This window comes from Orussus abietinus, unplaced genomic scaffold, assembly GCF_000612105.2.
Source record: "Orussus abietinus isolate OABI.00-Male unplaced genomic scaffold, Oabi_2.0 scaffold157, whole genome shotgun sequence".
NCBI classification, from domain to species: Eukaryota; Metazoa; Arthropoda; class Insecta; order Hymenoptera; family Orussidae; genus Orussus; species Orussus abietinus.
Window position 1 is genome coordinate 145,639 of NW_019394318.1, and position 8,707 is coordinate 154,345.

Consider the following 8,707-nt stretch of genomic DNA (forward strand, 5'->3'; position numbering starts at 1 on the left):
CTCAAAGTCCGGGGACCGAGTAGCCGCGGTATTAATCCCTAGCGCTTCTGCGGAAGGGCTAACCAAGGACCGTGAGCTTTCGTCGCCCTGAGGGGGCGTCACATTTCATCCCGAGTCGAACCACTCCTGGATCGCGAAGAACAGTTTTAGTTTACGTTGAACTGACCGCCGATAGCGTCAACAAAAATTGAGTTCCTTTTGATCCCGATCTGGGAACCGAAGACTGCAAAAAGGGCAGAACTAAAGCGGACCAGAATAACGGGCCGCTAGTTTCTTTTAACCCTTTCGTTACCTTGGATGAGATATCTCGCGACCCAATACTGGCCGATCAACGCTTTTGACGAGATATCTCGCGATCCGGTAGTAACGGATTAACGCTTTTGACGATAATCTAGCTTTCTAGCACCAATATTTTGACATTATAGATGAATATAATTTATAACTAATTCTATTCGTATAGCTAAAAGGAAGAAATAAATACAGCTACTACCGGATCGCGAGATATCTCGTCAAAAGCGTTGATCGGCCAGTATCGGGTCGCGAGATATCTCGTCAAAAGCGTTAATCGGCCAGTATTGGGTCGCGAGATATCTCGTCCAAGGTAACGAAAGGGTTAATCGGCCAGTACTGGGTCGCGAGATATCTCGTCCAAGGTAACGAAAGGGTTAATGATTTCTCCCGACCGGGATCCATATCCTTACCGATCTGACCCGCAGGCGTACCTTTATGTTCGTTGGAAATAAATCCTGTATGAGTGATCTCGTCTTCTGCTTATTGGTGAATCCCGTCGCAAATTTATCGCATGAACATTTCAGACTTACTACTTCATGACCTATCCTTCTCGCTGTTTCTTGCTTTTCGGATGCAAGGGTTTGCGGGCAGGTTGTGTCGGTGCAAATTACATCACGGAGACAAATATGGCACCGACAGGACTCGTCAGCAAGGACAGGTGATTGCGGGGCGCATCCTAAGTAAACGTTTACTAACGCGCCCTGATAGATCGTGCTGATCGAGAGGACAAGGGGAATCGACTGGCGACTCCGAGCTAGCTTCGGGGCGCACAATGGCCAACCTCGAGCGCCTAAGTCACCGAAGATGTACCATAAATCTAGGGTGCTTTCCTTATCGGGCTCGTTTCTACCCCTTCGCCATTTGTGCCGGCGTGTAAATACGCGAACACGAACGAACGGAGCCACTTGCACGTGTCCATCGTCCCAGCCAGGGGGCCAACCCTAGGACCTTCCCCATTTCCCCGTTATCCCACACTCCTTGGCCATATGGCTTGGGTGGCCACCCTGTGTGTGAGTGGTGCCCCCACACCCCCACTGATATAAATGATTATGGCTCGGACCACGTCCGTGCACAATTCCGGGAATTTTCTATGGAACACTCCACCACCACACACACAGAAATAAGTATTTACTTGTTTTAATGTGGCACCACTGTGATGCGCTCGCATTCACGCAGGGGTTCGTCTTAAGGTGATATGAAAGTATGATATGTACGTACCAAGAACGTGAAAATGTTTATGAAACTTTCCTCCAAACTCGGCGCACAGATTTATCTGAAACATTAACACGTGATTATGGAGGCTCTAAGGACGAATGCGCTGCTCGTGAAGTTTCATTTTTCGAAAAAAAATCTTCCATTCATTTCGACAATAACCAAAAGAAGATATTTTTTTTTAAACATGAAATTTCGCGGGCAGCGCGTTCTTCCTCCGAACCCCCATAATCACGTGTTAAAGTTTCAGATAATTCGGTGCACCCAGTTTGGAGAAAAGTTTTATACATAGGTTAACTTTTTGGTACGTACATGTCGCACTTTCATATCACTTTAACGACGCATCCCTCGTGAAACACCGAGCCAAGGGACCGTTAACAAAATATAAAACGTATGTAAGGGCATATTTGGCGCAAAACTCTACCGAGTTTCCTTATGGCGGAAGACGGATCTCGACAACCACTGCGGGAACAATCTGCTCGCCATGCACAACGCCCTTAATGACGGAATTATCGTTGTATATAATCAGTTTGTTAATAAACGTTGATCGTTAACTCGGCTGTTTCGTTATTGCTTAATTGACCCTTGGGAACGCTAAAGAAACACTCGCGGTGGATTAGCTGCGGTTTTATGGGGTTTCTTTAAGGCCTTGTAAATCCTCCCCATTTTACGGAGTACGGGTATATTTATGCTTGCCGCCATTTTCTACGCAGATACGGTATTTTCGTCCTGTGTGGATTGGTCGGTATTAATGTCTTACCGTCGTAGATTTCCTCCGTGACGGTGTGGGTGGATGTGTGTCAAGTGTGTGCGCTGTGTCTCCTTAGCGTATGACGCCATTTCAGGTGCTTCGGTATGTGTATCGATATGCGCCTGTGGCGCCACGACTCGTGTGTGGAGATTAGGTGAGGCGGCCCTTTATGGCGCAGCCCGTGAATGCTGCGGTTTATTCTCGAATTTCGAGAGGAGAGACTCTACACTTGGGTACTCTTCAGGGCACACGATAGCCGAGTGTTCGAACCACCTCCTCGGGTGAACAAGACACTTTCTCCCTCGTATTTACCTCCTTTAATATTGAGTCCCGAAAGGAGGTTAACCCTTTCGATGCCGCCATCTTGGAAAGCTCTTAACCCAGCGACTAATCAGCAATTAAGGCGATGTGAATTTGGCATCCGAGATATGAATCGTTCATGAAAGCTTTTCTCCGAATTGGGTGCACCGAGTCGTTTCAAACTGTACTACGTGAACGTGGAGGCTATGAAATCTCATTTTTTTATAACAAATTTTTTAAGTAACTATGTATAAATGTTCAAAAATTGAAATTTTAAGAGAATATAAAAGGCGGTAAAAAATTTAATCGACGTCGATATAGGGAAATTCATCTGCACCCTTTTTGGGGGTAATGCCGTTTTGAATACTCAAGTGCATACGTAAGCTGGCGCGTCCCATTACCGACATTTATATTTATGTTGGTCTTTTACAGTCTACGTTGAGAATTATACGAACTGAAGGGTTCTATATGTCATTTCGGTAAAGTAATGACAAAAAGATCGATGTAAAACTACCGAAATACCATGAATTCATGACTGTTTATATTTTGTCGAAACAACGTCACCATCTGTGACGTTCAGCTGCAACTAAACTTTGCCTCTAAAAACACGTGTTAGCCGCAGGATAAGTCAGCGTTCTCTTGCAATCGTTGGTAAAATTATTTACCACATTTTCCCATCTAACTCTGTAATATTGCATATCTGCGGTATTCTACATTTTTCGAGCTAGGTCCTGAAACTCTTCATTTTCGATTCTAAGCCACCAAAAAGCGTAAAACATCAAACGCGTGCACGGATCACGCCATGTTGGTTCTAGTCCATGATGAGTAAATAAATTTTTGATGAAAAATGAAATTTCATGCGTTTCAGGACCTACTTTAGGGCCTCTATATTCCCGTGGTAAAATATGAGACGATTCGGTACACCCAGTTCGGAGAAAAATTTAGAGAAAAAAAACGAGACCTATTTGACGCCATTTTTACATCTCCTTAAGCGACAAGGACTATCGGATTAGTTACTCGATATACTCGCAGATATTATTGACAATTGTTTACGCGAAAGAGGAGCGCAATTTTTAACGTACGTTCGAAAGTAAGAAATTAAATTTAAAGATCTTATTGGATAGGAAATGCTTAGAACGGTGCCGGGAAGGTTTTAAAAAATTATCCGACGTAAGCAGGTTAACGCAAAGATGGGGACGGACTTTTACGGAACGTTAACTCCGACTTCTCTCGTTTATAATTCACTATACGATGACATCTCGAGGCTCCTAGGGATTTTCCCTATTACATCTCTCCGCTCGCAACGGTCGATTCGAGAGTGGTGTACGTTACCACTTAAGGGAGTGTTAGGTTAGGAACGCGGTCCGCTGTCAGCAATAGCGGACCATACAACAAACTTTTCACTTAGATCGCCAAGGAAGAAGCTCCCCTCGGAAGTACACCATCCGAATTACCTACTCTTCCCGAACAACCCGTCAAGGGTCGGCCATATTTGTCGCCAGGAGAAATTCGGAGCTCCGAATAAGAAGTAAACGCGAAGGCGAGATTAAAATGGATGCCATTAAGGGGTTACACCACTATGACCCACCCAAAAATTACGGTTTTTCAAGAATTCTTTTTTAAGAATTAAAACGTTTTTATCCAAATTAAAGTACAGTAAAGTATTATACTACTATTAAACAACAACATTTTTTTTTATATTTTTTTTATTTACAAAAATGGCGGCTTGAAAGGCGATTTACCGAAGAGCTGCGAAAATCGATGATCGTGCGGTGGGCACGATAACTCATTTCAGGTTTAAACTAGATCAATGAGCGAAAAAGAATTAGTTTCAGTAGCCTAAAAGCTAGCGAAATACGTAGGCGTTTTCAAAAATATGCATTTTTCACAAAATGGCATCGATTTGAAAGGAAAGATACATATTTTGCCCTAAATTTCGTTAATTAATGTTGCATGAAAAACGCGAATATCAATACATTGAAAAAACCATGCGTATTTCGCTAGATAAACTTATCACGAATAAAATAAAAAAGACTCAAGACGATTGATTGAAAATTAGCGGAGCTAGAGTGCCCACCGATTTTTAAAATGCAGTTTTAAGAAAAACGTGTTTAAAGTATAAACGCGTAAAATTTTTTTTGATTTTTTGAATATTTCAAAGTGGACAACCCCTTAAGAAAACGAACGGAGAGATTAACGAAAGTTCCTGTATTAGAACACGAAGCAACTCCTTGATGCATCTAGAATTATGGACGGCGCTAACCTGAAAATTAAAATGGAAAAATTAAAATGGCGGCGTTGAAGAACCAGGAACGGAGGTTAATCGGCGAAGCCGTTCGGTGGAAAACCACCCTCGGAAAAATCGAAGCACGCTTAGGTGTACATCTGAAAATGAAAAGAAAACGACTGTCATTAGAGACTCGCATTTTTAAGATTCCTTTTCTCTCAAACCAGCCGCGGGAATAAAAAATGGATGTTCGAAGCGGGAGAGCGGAAATAACGTCACGCGTGAACCGGTAGATGGCGGCCATTCACGCTTGCTTATCCGGAAATAATTTTTTTCTCTTTCCCGCGAAGCCAATACCCTGCGTCTGCCTTTCCGAAGCGTCGTTCGGCGAAGTCGAAGATGGCCGACTTTCCGGGTAACTCGACTTACTCGACTTTAACGAGCACCCAGGCCGCCTCGAGAATAATAAAATCCCTTTCCCGGAAAATTCCCACCTGTGCGCACAAAAGCGCCACGACAATGCGGCGATACGCATCCGCCCTCGAATCGAATGAAAAAGAGCATTAAACGCTATTAAACGTTGTTTAACAAACCCTTAATGACATTAGAAACGAAAAAAGGAAGCTTAACAATTTACGTAGCGATTTATATTCCGAATAAAGGGTGAAAAAATTATGAGGAATTTCTCGCGCCAGTGCATTTAACGGTAGAAACAGGAAGAGTTTCAACATTTGTCTCTGGTGAGGTCGGAACACCGAATTCCGGAAAAGCGTTTCTTTTCTTTTTTTTTTTTCGCCTTCCTTCCAACGGAGCGAAATTCCCTAGCTGCCCCCGACTCTGCGGGCGAAATTCCTCACACAGGCTCTCATCCCTATCGCACCGTAGGGAAGAATAATCTTGGATAGAGGATGCCACGGCCCAATGGCGACATTTTAGCAGTTTTCATCCTACCGGATGTTGCATATCCCCTGGCTCTGCGTAAGCACCGATGCGGCTACGCGTGGTCTCCGTATGCGAAAAATGGTGTTAAATCTACATTTACCCAGTCTTGCTCTTCATAATTTCGGGAACACGAAGTTAAATAACGTTAATAAACCAGTTTGCCCAAATATGGTACAATTGAGAATGTCCTTCGGCAACATCACCCGCTTCCTCGAGATGCTGTGCTGGGTGAAGTCCTCTTTGAGTAACTTAAACTTCACCAGCAAGACCCCACGACGGATTCTATCCGTGATGGGTTCGCCAGTGATGATCCTTTACCAAAAAAAAATCGATTAAAAATGATCCCAGGATTTATGATTTTTAACCGATGATACCACTAATAAGCCAAAACAGAGTGCAGTCCATGTGCGATAAATTCGACAGCGCCAATTGTCGATGCTACCTTTTTTCAATAAAAAGCGTTTAAAAATGAGGCCAGGATTTATAATTTCCGACACGGGAATGATATCCCTAATAAATGCAAGCAATCTCATTAACGCAGCACTTTTGCCAGCATCCTAACCCCAAGAGAGGGCGATAGTGTCCTTGCAGCATCTCAACCCCTCGACACGACTCCCCACCACGCGGGATGCGTGAATGGCGCCCCCACTCCTCCTTCAGTAACTCTTCTTTCAGCCGCAGTACACTCGGCCGTAATGCAGTCTATTCGCGATGGGTTTAAAGGACGAAATAAAGTCTTTATGGTGGTGTTGCGGGGTCGGATCGTGCGCGCGCGGCCCTCGGCATCCCCCAGTACCGGGGCGTGCGTCTACGCCGGGTGATGGAGCAATAGAAAATGATATTACGTCCGCGGAAACGAGGCGTGTGTCCTGGCATACTCAGCCCCGGATGCCCCGGATGGGCCGGATGGCGGAGTTCTCTCTCTCTCTCTCTCTTCGGTCCATTTTAAATTGAATCACTACCGCAGCCAGTATCGCCCTCCCGCCGGGCGGTTCTCCCGTTCCCACTTCCTTCCCTCGTTGCCCCACCCCGGGGCTGCTCCCTCGACGAGCCGTTCGATGTGCTCTCAACACGATAATACCCATTTATTAATACGAATTGACTTTGCCACTTTCTGCGCGGATAAGGACTCTCCGGAGTTCAAGAGATCGATGGGATACCAGGAATTGAGCGGCTTCGATTCCAGGAATTTAAAGGCCTCGACAAATTCGGTCTTCACGTACTCGATTCAGAGCTTTCTTCTTGCATATATATTTTCTGTTTAATGGAGTCTTAACGACGCGTACGCATTAGCGGATTAAATATGAATTATTGCAGTCTAATTCCTGTGTTAATGGCGATCTAATCACGCGATTACTGGTCGATACCTTTTGTTCCGAGGAGTCCGAGGAAGCGACGCCACCCATCCTTCGTTGTTGTGTGGCCCTGCACGTAAGCGCCCCATTACGAATCATTCAGGCGCACCTTCCTTTCCTGAATGAAGTTCCAATTCCCGGGGGAAACCAACCCCTAAACACGGCGAATGACGAATGCTACCGGGTCGCGCAGGTCGGACGGGAAGTGACCCATATAACACCTCTTGAACTACTCAGAGCCTACTTAGTAGTCCGTGACCATCGGGCACCCTCTTGCTCTTGCCTCGGTCCGTTTGTCCGCCACTGGCTGGCGGGTGCGATTCCACCGCAGAAAGGGACTGCCATTTGACGTTATTGGCGGATCCAGCGGAAAGCGACGTGCCCCATTGGTAGTCAGCTCGCATAGACGGACCACCACTTCGGACTGATCAGGCTCCTCTACGCGTTCCGTCCCTCGACCCCAGACCTACCTTCTTCCTCTTCTTGCAGCTCCTGGCCGAACTCCAGCTCCTCCAAATCGGAAATTAGCCACGTAGCCTCTTCTAATCGCTGGAAAGTCAGCTGGGACCCACCGACCATCATCCGATCGGCCTCCGCATCTCGATTCCTAGGGTCCCCGACTTTCTGATTCTTACAGTACCTGGCCAGTATCCAAATGATCAGAAATTAGCCTCGGCGTTCCTGGAACTCCTCGAACCGAAATTATAGACCTCGGTTGAATCTCTAAATTCTTCGTTCTCTGAATCATCTGATTTACTTTGCCGATAGAAATGTCACTCTCGTTAGAACCTCGAAAAAAGTATCTCTTGGTAGTTCAATCCTAAAATGTGATTTCAATCCTAAACGTTTAGGCAACCAAAACGGAAGTATCCAAATGCCAAGTTCGGATCGCTTCCTTTCTCTCCTTGACGATGGTACGAGGAACATTGCGACCTTGCAATTCCTAGGGAAATTTCGGAGTTGGGAATCGAAACCCTGAAGGTTCCTTGCTAGTCCCTATGTGACAGCTCGTCAACGTTTAGGCAATCGAAACGGAAGTATCCAAATCCGGGTGGCTTCCGTTCTCTCCTTGACGATGGTACGAGGAACATCGCAATCTTGCAATTCCTGGGGAAATTTATCCACGCCAGTTGTTCGCGGAGTTGGGGGTCGAAACCCTGAAAGTTCCTTGCTGGTCCCTATGTGACAGCTCGTCAAGGTTTAGGCAGCCAATCGGAAGTATCCAAATGCCAAGTCCGGGTCGCTTCCTTTCTCTCCTTGACGATGGTACGAGGAACATCGCGACCTTGCAATTCCTGGGGAAATCTTTCCACGCCAGTTATTCGCGGAGTTGGGGGTCGAAACCCTGAAGGTTCCTTGCTGCAGGGGTGAGGCCCCTGCAGTTGGTCGGCGCTGCCGCCGTAGAATTGAGTTTCGGATGCGAAATAATTAATGCGGCTTTACGAGTGAAACAGACGTTATGTGTTGCCACATTAGCCGGCCGGCTCTCTCCTGCCTTTCCGCCATTTTGCACCCCTCGCGGCGGAGCCACGACCCGGTCTGCTTCCGGCCATAACTCAAAATCCCTCAGGTGTGCCAACCGCGTGCAGTGCTGCTCGTGTCGGAATTCTAGACTCGAGCATCCCGGTT